An 18,093-nucleotide genomic window follows, 5' to 3' on the forward strand; every position below is an offset into this window, starting at 1 on the left:
ATGATATAAAGTCAAACAATCAGAGTTAAATACTTTAATTTTATACACTTTTCAAACAGAAACCTCTCAAAACAAATAAAACAGTACAACACAAAACCATAGTTAAAAATATACCCAAATGATTGATAAAAAATTAAAAACTCCCACAAAGATGTAAGACTCAGATGCATGCCCGGTTCTACAAAAGCGTCCGATTTCACAAGCATGTCTGATCATTTGAAAAAAAAATCTTACATGTACACGGCCGCTTTCTGTTTGACAAACTTGAATTCGATCCAACTTACTTTAACGGTTAACAAATGTCAAACGTGTTCGTTTTAAGAATATTTTCACCATTCCCCCTCCCCGAGACGCATTTTGTTTTCGGTATCGCATTGTCGTCGTCTTTCATTTATTTACGATAACATGATAACATGAGAAAAACTTATTTGATATTTTAGAAATGTCAACATATGGTTTCCGTGACACGGCATCGGATGTTGTCCCACCCTTTTCGACAATGAGGGTTAAAATGGGTTTGTTTTGTTTGTATGTTGGGGTTTAACGTCCGAGCAGCAATATTTCAGCTATATTGAGGCGATGAAAATGATTATTAAAGGTAATGACCCCGCAGCCATGCTATAGGGAAATGAAAATACAAAATAATTGTATTAGATATCATGCTGTCTCATAAATATGGCACAAGCGTTTGTTTTCTGTATATTTGAAAAGAATTGTGTGCATCATCAATTAACACTAAATTATTCCATGTATAATATGCATCCAACATATAAATATATTTAAATTCAAATTCAAAAATGTTTTTACATTAAACATAAAGATATTAAGTACATGGATGAATATTAATATATTTTCTAAAACCCTGAAATATCAGATAACCATATCGGATATTATCTGTCTTGAACTGTAAATATCATTTGTAAATATGTAAATGAATGATACAAATAAGCGATATCAATTAGATTTTGTACAATAGAAATGAGTTCCGAACCCTACTCCGGTCACAACCAAACAAACAGACCTATTAATTTAGCTTCACTGTAGACAGTGAGCTAACAAACGGGAAAGATTATACAAGTAAATGCCAGAAATTATTGACTAGAATTATAGTTACATACAATTCTCTGGAAATGAAGGCTTATAGATTTGTCTACGTACATTTGAATGAAACCACAATCCTATCGTTGAAATCATTTTCGGCTCATTTTCTTTGACGACTTTTTTAATCATTTGCGTCTGGCTTATCCTGGGTGCGTTATATTTGTTCTGGACTGATTTTATGTTAAGCCTGGTAACCTGTGTAGGGTAATTAAGTTATGGATTGTATACCATATACCTGTAAAAACATCAGGCAAATAATCATTTCGAATCTACAGGTAACAGCTGAACTAAATTACACGATCCCGGCCGAAAACCTACCAAAACATTAATTGTTATGCCTCAAATAATGTCACTACTAATTTCAAATCTTACCGTATAGTGAAAATCCCGTGGAAAGCCAAGCCAAGGTCACTGTGGTATGGTTAGAGGGAACAAGAAAAACCTAACATTGCATTTGATTCATTGTATATATGTATGAAGGGCAGTAAGATGTGAAACTCATCTTTAACCTTTCAGAATTTAGAAGTTTTTTTTTCTAGAAAATTTTTCTCAGTACAGGTCGTTCTGTACTCTCATTAAGACGCAATAACGTTTAATTCTTGGCATATTACTGAATTAACAACATCAGATAGATAATTTTTTTTATGCAGTTTTGAAAAGTTTTGAAAACCATAAAATTTATATTTAGACTGGAAATTACCTAATGACACTATTTTATATTTATTTAGAATTTTGCTTAACCTTGTTGAAAACGTCTAATCAAATCTTATTTCTCCATTTGTTTTATGTTGCTAAAATAATGTAGATCTAAAAGAGTAATCAAGGGAACCAAGATTCTATCGGAAATCAAAAGGATGTTATCCAGGGACAAAGACCACACATGGAAAAAAGACAAACACAACAAAGAAAATACAAAGTAACAAGTTTAAATGAGCAACTCTGACTCCAATAAAAACTGGGAGCGTGGACCAGGTGCACCGGTAGGGTAAGCGTCCTCTGATTTTTGAAAATACCCGCCGAGTTGCTCATAAAAAGTCAAGTCCGGGGTAGACGAAAGAGGAAAGGAAAATCATGATACGTTGAACAAATCAGTTTTCATGGTACAAATGAATACACCGTAACGATCCACGAGTTCATGATGACGACCATAAAACTTCTTTAGTGATGACTTCAATCTTGTAGCATGCCATTTTAATCTCTTCACCCGTAACTATTTCTTTTTTTAGCCTGTAGAACTAGCCTAATCAAACATAACCTTGCTGAAATTACAAAATTAGCGTATTTTTAGCACAGTCCATAAAATTTGAAAGTTTGACAATATAGTATACCAATAAAAGATCTTAAAGTAACATCTGGTCCACACTTTCAGTTCTTAGTGGGACCGGGTCTCTCAATCAATCTTTGGTTATTCTAATTATGGTGGTTTTACAGTTTTTCTTTGATTATGGATCACAGATTTATTGTTTTAAAACATGGTTTCCTTGCTTTTATTTTCAACAAAAGAAACACAAATACCTTGATTGAATTGTACATATTTCCATTATTTAATGGCCAATAATCATTGAAATACCAGATTGAATGTGAAAGTTTGAGTATTGATACCCTGATTTGTTTACAATATGCATAAAAAAACATCAAAATTCAGAGAAGTTTGCCAATGATTTTTGGATGATAATTACATATTTACCTCGCTATTCCTTAATTTTCCTTAATGTAAAGTATTGAGTCCAAGATACTGCAATTTTTTAATTCGTGTGTCTCGAAAATGTTGAGCATACTAGCTATTAACATGGGAACACAACCCTTTGGAAGTTATATCGCTTTATGCACATCTCATTAGTGATCACAAGAGTAAACAAAGGAATCAAGGCTATAGCGGTAATCAAAAGAATGTAATCCAGGGACAACGACCAGACATGAAAAACAGACGTACACAACAAATAACACAAGTAACTAAAATCATACATACAAAGTAACAAAAGCAAATGAGAAACTCTGACTCCACTTAAAACTTAACACGGGGTGGACAAACGAGGAAAGGAAAACTATGACCCGTTGAATAAAAAAGTTTTCATGGTGCAGATGGATACGCCATAACAATCCACGAGTTCATGATGACGACCATAAAACTTCTGTAGTGATGACTTCAATCTTCTAGCAACATAACCCTGTTCCAGAAGCCTAATTTTTAGAGTTCCCTAGCGCGATACAAAAAGTCTGCTTAGTTTATAACAGTTAAGTTGGTGGGTTTTTGAAATGCTTGAATCACCTCCTGTCTGATCTTTTATAAAGATTGCTCCTTAAGTAAAATACGTTTGAGACAAAACAAATATGAAAGCTCGACAATTGCGTTGCTGTTATCATTATCTGACCGGCTTTGTATCCAGAATTTGCTTTTTTAAAATATCAAAAGAAATGCTTTAGACCGTAAACGCCCGCATAACGATCACATTTATCACTATAAAATGTTTAAAATTCAAACAATTTGTGTCCTATGTTTCTGATAATGTGGAAGTAGCTCAGTCTTTGTGTGATTCATTTTCCGAAAACATATTAAGAAACATGTTTTGAACAAATGACGTTTCTGAAAATATAAGTAGCATAATTTTAAAGAAACAGATTATTCTTTATGAGTTTTTTGAAATCATGTTATGAAACATATCTTTCTTTCGTTTGAAATGCCTGTACCACGTCAGGACCATTGCGGTACCAGCTGTTCCAGTGGTGTAATATCTAATTTGTCAGGTTTGTTTTGGACTTGCATGATTTTGGATCGGATTATTGTTCGGTGTACCCTTATTTCCTCATTTTTGCTTAAATCAAATAAAAATCGAACGAACAAACAAACATAAAATAATATAAATAAATAAATAAATCATGAATTAAAGTGACTAAAAACAAGATTATAAGCATCGTTTGTAGGAAAACATCATATTTAAATACTTTCCGATATTATGACCATTTCAAAAGTTACCGAACACAATATAATGTGTAAACCATTTATATCAATACAGCCTTTTACAAGCAAAGAAGTGATAAATCTGTTATAAACTGTTACAGAGTGTTATCGTCTTTTGCACTACCAAGCATGTCTACAAACGATGGTAATGATTGAACGATAACGTCAGTATGAATCATAGTGAAGGAGACGCTTGCAAAGAGAGCAGTTATGTGTTTTAAAAACTTATTCAATTAAATTTAAAATCATCGTTGTTTTCATTAGATTTGAAACCAGATGTCTTATTAATTTCAATAATTTGAAGAAAGCCACTTTTCTCGAGGAGAGCCACTTTTTTCCAAATTTTCAATTCAGTTTTTTTTCTGTTATTACGATATGCCACCTTCCACTGTAAAAATAAATTGGAAATTTCCTGCTGACTTTAATCAATACACTGTTTAGAAAAAAGGTAATAAAAGTTTTTTTAACACTAGAAAAATAAATCAGCAAAAGGTGAACAAAATTGTTTATAGTATTTAAGGCAATAATAATTAAGGGTAACAATAAAAATGTCTAAAAACTAATCCGATCCATAATCAAGTCAAGTCCAAATTAATTGTGACAAAATAGATATAACACCAATGGAGTAGCTGGTACCTCAATGATCTTGGTTCGTCTGAGTCATTTCAAACGAAAATGTGGGTCAAATCGATGTTTCACAGCACGCCAAACCCCCCTCTTTGAATGCGGCAAAATATAAATCAAAACTCAACTGTTAGATACCTAAGTCAAATTTCATCACCACTCAATCAAATCTACAAGGCCACAAACATCAATATTTCACCCATACAATGTAAAATGAAACCAAACTAATGATATCGTAATAAGACGGCATTATGTTAGCACAATAACAAAACATACATTTACTGTTTTGTTTCCACTTTCAGTTTAATTTTATGTTGTTCGGGTGTATAGGGGCAACTATTTCACTGTACCTGTGTATAACGTTGTTTTTGGGCAAGCTGCAGTCTGCCCTGTGAGGTTTTCTTCGTCATTCATTGAAGACCCATGGTTGGCCTTGAGCGGACACTTTCTATTCCGGCTGGGAATTTATCTCGTTGACATATTCACCATATCCATTGTCATTGTATCATAAAAGTTTGTTTCTCTGCATACTAATGTCAAACATGTAACCATTTTTCATTGTGGAGCGGAAAAGTTGGAATCAGACAAAAATACTTGAAGGATATTGCGATGAATCTTTTTATATATTTTTATTTGCGTGTATACGGTAAATGTACTATATAGGTATGTGTGGGACAAATGGTGAACACATTTCATCATCTTCAAAACAGACAAACCATTTTTATAATATATTACTCGGAATATCATGTTTAATATATAGCTAACGACTTTGAAAATAAAAACATAACTTGATTATCTTGTCAGACAAGTCGAACAAAATGCATTTGTCAAACAACAAATTTAGCAGATCACCCATAATTCGATCCGTTCCAGTTAATTCGTGTTCCAGAATGATATAAGATTATTATCATAATTCAATATTAAAGGCAGTATATAGTGTTATATTCTTGCAAACTTATCCTCCAATCTTTAATCATTTTTGTTATTTTACCTATAGTCACAAGTAAATTAAGGATAGATTTGCTGAAAGGGTTTTATGTCATTTGCCCAGGTGACAATGTCACCAAGGAACTATATCATGTATTTTATTTCTTCGGTCACCCAGCGCGAACTTTTTATCAAAGTTTTAATCTATACTGGATTCATCAAATAAAACGACATGGAACAAAGATCATTAGTGTATAATGAACTACAACAAAAGGAATAAGGTATACGCGTAATTAAATATTTATATTTTTGCACAAAAAAAAAAAAACCCAAAAAATAGACACAAATTAATCCTTGAATCCAAGGTGTGGCCGCCGATTTGATATTAAATGTTAGAGCATTTACAGTTACCTCTTCTTCTTCAGTTTAATTGCCATGGATGCCACAGCGATTTGATTTCGAGTCCAGCGGAGGGAACGACAAGATAAATAGATAAATAAATAAATAAATAAATAAAGATAAAAAAAAAAATTAAATAAAACAAAACATCAAGTCGTCACATTGTGAGTTTATACTATTAATTTGTTGTGGCATGTATCGTTAAGTTTTTCTTCTATCCTACATTGCAACACTTATATGAGCTGTCCCGTACTACCATACATCGTGTACTAAGTTACAGCCCTAGATTAATCCTACGAGGAGAAATGAACCGGCCAGTGAAAGCTATATTTTATATAGCCTAATTGATCGATTGGTCTAGGGCGCTGGATTTGTGTAGGCGGTGTTGCCATATATGTCACAGCGGTTCAAATTCGAGTACCGTCGAAGGAACGACAGAAAAAAAATGGAATCGCATATTTGACAGTTCTAACATCGTCGGGAATTTTTCAGACCCGTCTATGCTTACGTTACCTTCCCTGCATCAATTTGATCCGAGGATCAGTGTATAGGGTTATGGTATGCGAATGTTAGACTCATTCTCATGCCACAAAAAGGAAGGATACTTGGAACTGGGAAGGGTTGAGATGTTTTGTTTCTGTCAATATCTGATATACAAAGGAAAGGGAAACTAGAATGAAGTGATACAATCAAATCAAAGGAGGATAAAGAAATGCATGTGCCTATAGGTTCAGATTTTTCATTTTTTTATTTGTTATGGAGATTATCAGTTCACGTAATAGTTTATAACTATGATCTGACCTTCCCCAGGCTATCCTTAATACGTTTTACGATTGGAAATCAATCTTCTACATTGACAATTTATTGAGGAATCTTTTGATCGAACCCTGATTTTTCCCCGTCCAAAAACAAAATACCTTGTACGTGATGAAATTTTAAATCAGTAATTTTGATACATATGAAATCAAAAAGGCTGAAACATAAGGCATTGCTATTTCTTTCGCCTTTAAGATATTTTAGTATTCTCCTTTTGTATGTTATAAAAAAAATGGATACAAAAATATAAACTATGTGAGGTAGTCAAGGTTCTTTTGGGGGCATGGGGATACACTTCACATCGCTCATTTTGTACTTGTCCTTGCACTTGCCATGCCATTTTAAAGGACACTCTTTTTAGAAGCAACGTTCTGCTTGCAAATGATTTCATTTTATGAAAACATGCCAGAAAGAAGCCAATAACTTTAATCATTATATACTGTTATATTGCTGACCTATTCCTTCACTTTTATGAGGCCGGCGTTATGGCTGATCTGATCCGAAACATCGTTTAGCTAGATCTTTTAATCTCAGTTTCCGCTATATAGATGACGTATTATTGTTAAACAATCCTAGTTTCGGGGATATGATACATCGCACCTACCCCAAAGAACTTGAATACTACAGACACTGTGAAGTCAGCCTCATATCTTGATTTACACTAAAAGAAAACTATTGACCAAACTTTGCGACAAACGTGATAACTTTCATTCCGTATTGTAAGCTTTCCTATTATCCCTTTAGTACCTGCGTATGGAGTGTTCATATTACAACTCATATGTTATGCCAGAGCTTGCCGTAACTGCACAGAATTTTTGTATAGCGCTAGACTTCATACAATTAGGCTTCTGGAACAAGGTTATGTTGCTACAAGGTTGACGTCATCACTACAGAAGTTTTATGGTCATCATCATCAACTCGTGGATCGTTACAATGTATCCATCTGCAACATGAAAAATGATTTGTTCAACGTGTCGTGGTTTTCCTTTCCCTTTTGCTCTACCCAGAACTTGACTTTTTATGAGCAACTCGGTGGGTGTTTGTAGATAAGCAGACGACGCTTACCCTACGGGTGCACCTGGTCCATGCTCCCAGTTTTTAGTGGAGTCCGAGTTGCTCATTTACTTTTGTTACTTTGTATGTATTATTTTAGTTACTTTATGTTCTTCTCGTGTTTGTCTATTTTCCATATCTGGTCTTTGTCCCAGGATTACATTATATTGATTTCCGCTAGAATCTTGGATCCCTTGAATACTCTTGAACGAAGGAGGAAATAAAGGCATGGTCAGAGATGCTGTTTTTGACCTTGAGGACAAATGTTAATGTAAAAGTTCAACAAGTATGATATTATAACATACCGTGTTAAGTGGTGTATCCACATACCAAATGCCAAAAGTCTGCCTGAAAAGGTAAAAGAGTCCAAGTCACAACAAGAAAACGGCTGTTAAGTGCATGTCAAAACCCCACCGATTTAATAATAAAATATCACTCAAGGATGCTTTATCCATTTGAAAGAATAATCAAGGGAACCAAGGTTATAGCGGTAATCAAAAGAATGTAATCCAGGGACAAAGACCAGACATGGAAAACAGATACACACAACAAAGATCATAGAATAACTAAAATTATACATGTAAAGCAACAAAATCAAATGAGGAACTCGGACTCCACTAAAAACTGGAAGCCAAAAACAAAAACTGAAAAGATCATTATTAGATCTCTGCATCATTTGATTTGGAGAAATTTTTCAGTATAATCTTAGAAATATGAGATTTTTTAATGAGATATCTGCCCTTGGAATGTTCATTTTTAGTATATTTCAAAGAAATTGAAACTGAATGGTCCAGCATGATATGGAAAATCTTATCTGTTTTCGTTGATTCTGATGGTGAAAATAGTCAAATTACACCCTAAAAATGATGGGTTTATTCATGTTTCACCTATTGCCTGATTCTTACAGGGACTAACACCTAAGAAGCTGTTATTTAACCTTACATGTAGGTTCAAAGGTAAAGGCCAAAGGTAAAAACTCTTGTTATGAAATTGTATGTCTTAAGTTGTTACTAGTATACCGAATAATTAAAATTTATGTTGAAAGATAAAAAAAGGTATGACTAAGACAAGTAAAAGGGTCGAAAAAATGAATATGTCAAATAATCGCATTTTTCCCAAATCATACATATTTTAAGTATAAAAGTCAACTCTTAGTATTAGTCGCTGTATCAAAGTTTTGGGCATTTTGCGTTTTTTAATGATACCCTCCCCCCCCCCCGAAGAAAAAAAAGAAAAAAAAAACAATAAAAAAAAACAAATACAAAAAAACAACAAAAAACAAAACAAAACAAAATTTCCCATAGATTTATATTATACATAAGTTTTCTTGCACATTAATTCAAGAAATGGTACAAATGGTACAAATTATTAGACAAATACGTGAATGTTTTATTATTCAGTTTCATTAAATAAATATATGGAATTCAAAAAAAAAAAAAATAAAAGAAAAAAAAAGAGTTTTGAATTGAACACCATTTCCTGTTGCTTCCTTGCAGAGCCTCTTAAATCTTGACGACTTCAGAATGATTAGGTTCTAATGAAGCAGTTTTGAAAATTAGTCCTATAGTATATCAATACTTGCAATATCAATTGGTATTTTTGTATTGAATACGTCAAATTATCAACACAAAGTCTCCTTTCAAAAGATAAATCTTTATATTTGCGTATGGTGGACAGAAATAGATAACCATGTTGCAAACATAAAATTAGAAACAAATACGATCGACCATTTCAGATAATTATATATACCTTCCACTTTGGTCAACAATTACTGACTTTAACTCGTATTGTGTTTCTGATATGATTACTAACTGTGTTTGACATAACTAAATCGATATGTCTATATGCTCATGACAAGAATGATATCAGGACAAATATATGTTTACTCATATACAACCGTCAAAAATGAAATTTTTATATGTATACGATTTTATAGTTTTTCATATCTTAAGTTTAGGTAGCAGTCTTTATAAAAAACCGAAAGGGAGATGAAACCCATCGAACTCGCTTTTATTCCTCTTCTGATCACATAATTGGTCTTAATTTTTCAATTGGGTGTTACACTTTTGAGATAAATGTTATATAATTTGTACATGGAATTGGCTCGATTTGGTCGATTTAAGTGGAAGATGTATGTATGATTTACTATAATTACAGTTCTTAATACAAAAAGCATTATCGTTATGTAAAGACCTACAAAGCATTTCGGTGGATTTATCTACAGTATGAATCACCTAAACCAAAGGCAATGTCTGAATTTTATATGGACTGGTACTCTATTTACTACTGGTTTCCTGTACTTAAATTAAACCATCCAGCGATAGTGCAGTTGTAAAGAAACTTGATCGCAGTTTGTTGGAAAAACAAAATCAAATAATTGTCTAGACGCCTCTGAGTCGTTAAAATATGACACTGTCACTATATGAAAATCCAGAACTTTAGGCATATAAAAAGATAATTACTTTCGTCGTGACATGAAATAACAGGGACAAGTTAGTTTCAATTAATTAAAAATGTATCAGCTGAGGTATGACTTAAATTTTTCAGGCGAGGTTTGACGGTTAAACGTTTCACCTTTCTTCACATACTTTACATGCATTAAACGTTCTAACTATCGGAAATTCTTATTTTCTTAACTACAACAACAACAAAAAAAGCAACAAAAAACAAACAAACAAACAGACAAAACAAAACAACACAAAAAAAAACAAAACAACAAATTAAAAAAATAATAAACAAATATTGTATAATGATAAAAGGTGAAGAAATAAATAAGAAATAACTATAATGACTCTACAAATGCGTAAAAACCCCATTCCATTTGTTTTCAAAATCAAACATATCAAAATGGTTTTGCTGAAAGAATTTAGAAATAAAAAAGTTACATGGCAAAAACTAAACATCGGGTAATACACGATTCACTAAATTAAATTGTCATATCATTCGATAAAGTTTAATTATAAGCAAGTAAAAATGATAATTAAAGTAAAAATGAAAATAGTTCATATATGCATTTGCGTGTCTACACACATTTTTAGGTATTTTTTTTATACACCACCTGCAGTTTTTGAACTTCGGAATAAACCCATCCCCATGCCAAAGAAAAATCTCGTGGAAGAATTCTTCTTGCATTTTCTTGAATATAGAATTGTATTTTAACATAATACATTATTACATTTGCATTTAATTCATTTTTTGAAATTTAATTCTATAAATTTTGAATCGAATAAATGTTTTAGAATAAAACGATTTCTCAATACTCTACAGGTGCACCTGGTCTATGCTCCCAGTTTTTAATGGAGTCTGAGTTGCTCATTCACTTTTGTTACTTTATATATATCATTTTGGTTGTTTTATGCTCTTTGTTGTGTGTGTCTGTTTTCCATGTCTGGTCTTAGTCCCTGTATTACATTTGTTTTATCTCCTCTATAACCTTGGTTCCCTTGATTGCGCGCTTACCCTACCGGTGCACCTGGTCCATGCTCCCAGTTTTTAGAGGAGTCCGAGTTGCTCATTTACTTTTGTTACTTTGTATGTATGATTTTAGTTACTTTATGTTCTTTGTTGTGTATGTCTGTTTTCCATGTCTTGTCTTTGTCCCTGGAATACATTCTTTTGATTACCGCTATAACCTTGGTTCCCTTGATTACTCTTTCATGTCTGGTCTTTGTCCCTGGATTACATTCTTTTGATTTCAACTAGAATCTTTGTTCCTTTGATTACTCTTAATCAACATTCGGTATCCTCATCTCCCGGTTTCTCCTCATAATCGATCAAAATCCCTTATATATAGTAGCAGGTGAAGAAGTTATGCATATCTTTTGACATTGTGAGGAGTATTTATCCGAAATATGTAAAGAAACCGCCTAAAGATTATTTTTGAATTTCCTGCCAATGAATGTTTCCAAAATGTATTAAAGCTATTGCATTTTCAGTTATTTATTAGCGGATAATCGAATTCATTAAAATTTTCCTTTTGATAAAAAGCCGTTATAACCTTGTTATTAATATAGAACTTTTTTTTTCATTTTAGATCAGATCATTTGTTATATTATTGACATGCAAAACCAACTCAGTTTCTTTCGGTTGAAATAATCTGACAGCGAAACGTTATCAATAGATAAATTAAGAGAAACACACATGGAAATAACATCCTTGTATTGAACTATAAGTAGTTTGTTTTCTGTCTATACAATATGGCATCGACATAAGATATCTTAAACAGTTACTGTAAGCGTTTTAATTTTCACGGTTGCTAATTTTCGCGGATTCTATCACGCGAACATACTCGCGAGTATCAATTTTCGCGGTTTTCAAAACATGATTAGCGTTATATAGTATTAAAAATCAATTTCGCGTGTACTATTTTTCGCAATTTTCTGTCCAGCGCGAAAATAGCGAAAATTAGTACACCGCCGAAATTAGTACGTTTACAGCATATACTTCATACTTTCATCTCTGTATGTGTCGTGTTTAATTAAATAATGTTTCAGTCCCAAGGCTTTTGCCGGTATATGTATATCGGTGAAAGAAAATATTGATTAAGTTGGGGTATAAAGTGTATAAATACCAAAAACGAAATGTGTTTAGAAATTTTTCTTCCTGTAAATTTTAAGTGAAAATAAAACCAAATCTGTATGTGTTGTTCCGAAATAAAATTACATTTACATTTTATAACTGTATATGTATATATCCACTAAAAATAGTCATGTGCTACTTGACATCATGTAAATCATAATGATTCTTTTTGAATTTTTTCCACTAAAATCAAAGCCAGAGAAAAAGTTTTTTACATACAATTACATCGATTTAATTTATAATACTGAAAAGTCACATATACCATTATATCATACATTTACTTTAAATATACTTTTTTATAAAACTAATCTTATATAATAACACGATCGATTTACAGATAATATATATCAATGTTACATGAAATGAAAAAAAAATAAATTGGGTCCAATTAATAACCAACTAAAACGGAACGAATCTGTGATTCAGAAAATAATTATCATATAAGTTAAAATATATATATATATATATTAATATTATTCTTTTATGTGAACATTACATTCGAAATGTATGTAAAAAGAAACTTGACACAACGAATGTCGAGTAGAGAGTGACTTTAACAGAAAAATCTTCCCGCACTTTCTAATAGAACATGTGACCAAAAATAAAATATTCTACGCAACATTAATACAAATATTTTCCGCTATTCTACGAACCTCGGGAAATTTTAATTGTATTTTTGTATATGCATTATATGTGATTGTTTTGACCTAATATCGATTTACCTATATCACAACACTAGAACTATATTGCATACACTTATCAAACCTCTAGATCTATCTCGCATAATCTTTATCACATCCTATATCGTACCCCTACATAGAACACACTTGAATTATAGTAAAATTTATTATATGATTAACATGGCATGTCAAAATTGTTATCACATGCGGCATCAACCCATTATTATGTCACGCCAGGGGCAGATGGACCTTGAAGTGATGTAGGAGTTTCGGGATGATACAGATTTTGACATGTAAATTTTAGTATATTTTAACGTGTTGTCAATAACCACATATGTAACTAATGAACACGTACATCTGAATTATTCTAATGCTTTTCGGATATATTCGTAGCATTTAATGAAAATCTTATTCATATGAAAAAAAAAAGAAGTGTAAATAAGCGTTGTCCTTTATAATTTGTTGTTCAACAAGTCTAAAACTCCTTAAATTTCAACCCATATAAAATTCAGACCGAGGGGATTCAAAGTGGGGAAAGCCGCACCCAAAAGCGACCCTTTTTTATTCTACATATTCAAATTTTGTCAAAGAATAGCTCCTGTCGGTAATCAGATCTGTAACGGTGTAGATGCATTAAACTATGAATATTGCCTAAAAAATATCAAATTTGTTGTAATAACATAATTTTTTTAATAACATAGTAAAATATATAAATATAAGGAAAATAATGCTTTGTAGCATTATTTCATTGTAATGACGTCATAACAGTGCCATAATTGTACGTCATTTAACCACAACTGCTGCGAACTGTAAATTTTGTTGTCTTTTTGGACATGAATAAATAAGCCTTTGTCTTTTTTTAAAAAAACTCGGCTTATTAAATCGGGACGCCTGAGATTTGTTTGTTGCTTCTAATGTTGTAACACCTTCTTTTTAAATCGTTGTTACGTTGGTATTCAGTGTTTCGATGTAGCTGGTTAAGACGATATGTGATTTAACCAAAATATATTATAACAAAAATGTAACAAGCAGTCTTTAAGACAAGGCATTTGCTTATTACAAGTATGAGAAATAGCTAAGGTGTGCGTTGAAATGGAAGCATTTTAAAACCTTTTTTTCACGTTTTATTGTTTAGAGTTCACTGTGCATACTGAGATAAAGAATGTTCGATCGCAATAGAGAAAAGTTAATTTGTAAATTAACATGGCGTGTTATTTGATAACAAAGTGGAATGTGTTAGTAGCATTAATTATTTCCGTTTTATGAGGATTTTCGTGTTTTGTTTCAGGACAAGAAATATAACCGAGTAACCTAAAATTGCTTAGTTGGCAAAGATAACAGAATAGCCTTTTGACCTGTCGCTGTTGGAAAAAGATTATGGATACTAAAAATGATTTCATTTCTAATACATATTATACGCCATCCTTCTTTTATTAGACGAAAAACAACAATAATCCAATTATTTGTCTCTAACAATCGCTACAAGGATAATCAACTGAACATCTTGGTTAATGATGACCAATGTCTGATGGAGGTTAACTGCAAAACATATTCTGTTTATAGGAATTCCTAGGACAATAGTAGCTACTTCAAATCACAAAAAAATCTAACGAGGTAGAATTCTCACATATTATCTAGTATTACATATCAGAATAATCCAATAGCAAATCTCCCTAAATACGGTCGAATAAAAAAAATGAAACACAATATACCGAAAAATAATAAGGCAAATTTGTACGTAATACTTTACGTGACCAAAACGATGTGTAAAGTAAATTTTAGTTGTAAGTGTATTAGACAGTTTCAATGAAGATAAAATTGCTATTTCTCAACAGGGTTACTTTACAGCAAAAGTAACATTTAGTTTAGCAGATAATCAGGGAAAAGCGGAAAAAGAAGTTAGAGAAAGAATGAGTTTCAATCACGATAATGTTGGGTGATTATTGATATTGATACGGTTTTATTTCCTATGATAATACTTTCATTTTTTTAAAATCTATTTTGATATGGCAATATCGTAAAATAACCTATCTTTATCTCTGAGAGTTATGCAAATAGTTTTAGCCGACCTATTTACATTGACGTTTTGCTTTCCTGTCATAAATAAAATATGATTGCATATGTTTCAGTACTCCAAACCAAAAGTATGATTCTGACGAAAAAATCAATACGTTTAAACAGCATCTAATGAAAATACAACATTAATGGCAGAAAAAGGGAAATAAAAAAGCAAATGACTTTTCATTAACAATTGTTGATTCCTCTTACATATTTTGGCTAATACATACACGGATTCATATGTTCCTTTTTCTATCAATATTGAAGCAAAAAAATTGAATTAGGATATTCAAGCTTAGAATCACATCATTTTATCACCTGCTTTCAGTAGTTGTATGATAAAGTGATTTTATTTGTACAGTCATTTTGATGTTGGGAGAACAAGGCGTAAACTTGAACATCACTGCAAGCTAAGCTTCAGTTAAATATCATTTAACCGATTACGAGATGTAAGCTTATACGATTCATCTTTGTGTCAGCATAAAATTGGTATAATGATAAAGTGGAAAGTCGTGTATTATTTGGTTTACTTAAGTACCATTGGTTCTCATCAATAAATTTGCACATGTAGATAAAAGTGAATTAACTCTTCTAGAGAAGATGAAAAGATCGTAAATACTCGGAAATAATTGCGAGACCAAATCACTGTATTGGAAAAGAAATGTACTGATAACTGTATTTAAAAAAAATGGATTGCAAAAGAAGTATTCTTAAGAATATTGCCAGAATACAATAACGGCATGTAAATTTGGTGTCAGACAATATCAATACGTTAAAAATATTTTATTTATTGGATTTTAGGTATTTTAAATGAAATTTTTTCCGTCAAAGAATGGTCTTGGAAAAAATGTCTGAAGTCCGCTGCTCAAGAAGGGACAGAACCCGTTGAATGCTCGAGCAGGAAATATTTCCATGCGATCGCCCGACAGAGTCCGTTGCATGGTCGGGCAGAGAGGCTTTCCCTGCGATAGTCTGACATAGTTGCGTGCTCGTGCAGGGAAGCTTTCCATGCGATAGCCCGACAAAATTCGTTGCATGCTCGAGCAGGGAAGCTTTCCATGCGATAGCCCGACAGAGTTCCTTGCATGGTCGAGCAGGGAAGCTTCTCCTGCAAAAGCAACTTTATTGTCCTCTTAACATTAGCGTATGATTGGTAATAGTATTAAATGACATCACAATAGAAAAAACACTGTGATGTCATAACTTACGATCAATTTTTCACTTACAACTTTCAGTCCATTCACATTTGATAAGCATGATACACGCATTCTAGAATAATAAATGAAATTTTATTCATTTCGGTCCAAATGTATTTATTCAGGGGTAGAATAAGAAGTTTATTAAATTGAAACTACTGCATGAAAAATCAAGGTTTATTTTGTATTGTGTGCACTAGCAAATGAAGTGTTACTTTTATGTGATTATAGAACTACTCACCAAATATTGATGTTGGTATATGACTATAATAAATTATTTATCTACTTTTGCTGTATCCATTACAATGTAAAGACATCACTTCAATGGTGCATGTCCAATATAATTTACGATCAACTTTATCCAGTATATGACGTTGCTTTTGATATATGTACACAAAATTTATTATTCAGGTGTTTAATACTTACTTTTAGTTTCCTTACCTTCTTTAGCTTCAACGTGAAGCTTTTTTTTGCATATCAGCAATTGGGATACACTGAAAACAAAACAAATTTATTTTAGTTTCAAGATTATCAAGTTTATTTCTCTAATATTTGTGCCTCTACATGCATAAAAATGTAGTTTAACAATTGAGAATCATAGGAATAACCCTTCAGCAGGAACACTTCAATTGCATTGTTTGTGCCAATACTTCAGTAACGTTAAATTACACAGACAAATATGCCACATATGATAACCATATGTTGCTCGATTTATACGACATTCATATGGAAACCATATGATAATCATGATATTTAACATATGATAGTCATATTATTATCATATAATTCTCATATGTTAATTTGGCTTGAAAACATTTGCTAATCCTGCGATGATCATATGTAAACTGAAACATGTGACAATCCTGTGAACATCATATGTTAACCCAAATATATGACATTTACATAGTGTTTGATTCATATAATAATCTTATGATACAAACCACATGATTCTCTTGTATGGCACATTTGCTTGTGTATGGAGAGACGAACAAATTCTATTACATTTTTTATACAGATATAATGCTTATGTTAAAAAAACAAATTGTGCTATAAATTTTGACCAATAGTTAATGCCAACTTTTTCTAATACTTCCATATCTCATCCATCTGAATTTGATGTAATGTTTTAATAGCAACATGCAATATACACATAACAAAGTCTTTGATTTCTTTTGCCTGTTGAATTCATAAACTGTGCAATTTGTTTCTTAAAATATTACTATCTAATCAGAAGTCACACACACCTCAAAAATTTGCATTCTGTTTCATAAAGGAAAAGATGAGTAGGTTATAAAAAAGGTCATGAGTCGACTGATTTTCTATAATTATCATGATAATTGGGCAAGTTATATTGTAAACATATTAATTTTCGCGTTGCACTAATTTTTACTATTTTTGCGTTTCACTGAAAGTGCGAAATGTATTACCCTCGAAAATTATTTTTAATACAATATAACATTATTTATTTTTTTAAATCTCGAAAATTGACACCCGTATATGTACAAGTGCCGGAATCTGCGAAAATTAATACTTTTGCAGACTATAATAACTATAAAGAAGTAAGAGCATGTGATTTCCATGTGCAAATATAGTTCAATAAGAAATATTATAGTCATAAAATATTCTATCTGGTTTTTATCTAAAAAAACCTTTTTCTTTTTCTTTTTTTTTTACAATATTTTAGTCTATGACAATAGAACAG

Source organism: Perna viridis, chromosome 11 (assembly GCF_037379345.1).
Source record: "Perna viridis isolate PV_CMFRI_1.1 ecotype Kerala chromosome 11, ASM3737934v1, whole genome shotgun sequence".
Classification (NCBI taxonomy): Eukaryota; Metazoa; Mollusca; class Bivalvia; order Mytilida; family Mytilidae; genus Perna; species Perna viridis.